This window comes from Elephantulus edwardii, unplaced genomic scaffold (genome assembly GCF_000299155.1).
Source record: "Elephantulus edwardii isolate Elephantulus edwardi_28Jun2011 unplaced genomic scaffold, EleEdw1.0 scaffold00255, whole genome shotgun sequence".
Classification (NCBI taxonomy): Eukaryota; Metazoa; Chordata; class Mammalia; order Macroscelidea; family Macroscelididae; genus Elephantulus; species Elephantulus edwardii.
In genome coordinates, this window is record NW_006400005.1 from 1,904,829 (window position 1) to 1,906,756 (window position 1,928).

The 1,928-nt window shown below is 39.3% G+C and overlaps 1 pseudogene; it reads right to left on the reverse strand.

Moving 5' to 3' along the window:
* Positions 1 to 323: 323 nt before the first annotated feature.
* LOC102862644 lies at positions 324 to 972 on the reverse strand (annotated as a pseudogene).
* Positions 973 to 1,928: the final 956 nt, after the last annotated feature.

Below are 1,928 nucleotides of genomic sequence, written 5' to 3' on the forward strand. Positions count from 1 at the left end.
ACAAAGTATGACAGGGCTCCACCAAAGGGATAAGAAGAAAAGCTGACTTCTTATTACAGGTCGATACACAGACAGAAATGAATCCTGCCATTCCTTTCCGTGTGTATGCTTAGGTTTCTTATACCCATAACAGAATGCTCTGCTTCAAGAGGATAAGCACTTTAGAAAAATAGATTGAAAAGGTCTAATAATCAACTCTCAAATTTTATGCTTAATTTTCTCACTTTTCTTTGTTTCCTGGTATATTTAAGTATAAGCAGGAAAATCTTCTCAGTAAATTGCACTCTTGGGAATCTAGACAGATTATGAAGAACCCCGGCAAGTTACATGTAGCCCATGTTGCTTTTGGTTTCCCATCTCTTCTTTGCTTCAAATCCCCATGCAACTTTCTTCTTTTTTTGAACAACCTGTAAATTTTCAGCATCCTTTTTGGCTTTTACAAAGTTGTGGCAGGCAATTCCTTTGGCAATTTTCAAACCAAGCTCTCCCACTCATCCACAGCCTGGTCTATTCTCTTTTCAAGACCCGACTTGTCAGTCTTTTTCTTTTTCACAGGGGGGTCAAATTGATCATTGACTCCAAAATACTGAGTAAGCTCCTTCCACTGGACTTCCTTTAGGGACTGTTCACTGTGAGTTGCTGCTTCATTCTTCAATTTATCTTTCCTACAGCGTCTTCCTCTTCTCCGCCTGAGGCTGAAGTTTTCTGTTCCCAATTTTTTTTCTGAAATTCTTGAACTTTATTCCACATGTTTAAGGGAATTCCAGAAGGGCACTCTTGAGAGGCTTTTACATTTGCCTCTGTTTCCAGTTTTGGTGCAGTTGTTGGGAAATCAGAGGTTTCTGTTTTTCTGGTCACTTGATTCTCAGCTTCCTGTGGGTGAACTGCAGAGTTTTCTGGTGTGGCTTCATCTTCAGAATTCAACTCAACATCACTTTCATTTAGGCCAGGAGGCAGTAGTCCACTCCACATCTATCCCAGGAAGCATCCGCCCGGCAGCCCCAGTGGTAATTAATTTTATAAAATATAATGCATGGAAATGATTGCAAGAAAAACAATGCAAATGAAGAACAGTGAGAAACAGAATGTGTACAAACTTTGTCAGCAACTAATTCAAAATAAAAAATTATTTGAAAAGAAGGAAGTGGACACAGGACTGGAAGACTGCAGGCCTACCTCCATAATTTGTAAAAAGAAAGTTAAGCATTCAAATGAAGATAGAGGATGTCATATTGTTGCAGCTGAGTTGGAACTGTCTCAATGACAGTGGGTTTGAGTTTTAATGAGGATTGTTCCAACAGAACTCAAAACATCTAAATAAGAAAACGGTGGTTGTCATTGTTAGGTGATCCTATGAACAACAGATCTGAACCCTTTCTATCCTATGTCATCCTCACACTTCTTGACACACTGGAGTTTATAGCAGCAATTTCCATGTCGATCCACTTGGTTGAAGGTCTTCCTCTTCTTTGCTGACCTTTCTAACTATTCTGCCCCTTCCCAAGCACCGAGAAGCCAAAGCTAAAGGAAGAAATCAAGAAATCAAAGAGCTGAATAGAAAATTTCAAAAGGCAGCTCGGGACAACAAAGCAAGACACTATAATGAAATGTGCAGAGAGCTGGAGACAGAAAATCAAAAGGGCCAGACTCGCTCAGCGTTTCTTAAGCTGAAGGACTTGAAAAAAAAATTCAAGCCACGGGTGACAATATTTAAAGATGGTTTGGGTAGAATGTTGAATGATCCAGGAAGTATAAAAAGAAGATGGAGTACACAGAGTCACTGTATCAGAAGAAATTGGCTGTTTTATAAAATTCAGTTGTAAAACCATCTGGTCCAGGGCTTTTCTTGGTTGGAAGTTGTTGTATTACCTTTTCAATTTCTTCTTTTGTAATGGGTCTGTTCATATGTTCAGTTTCGGTTTGTGTCA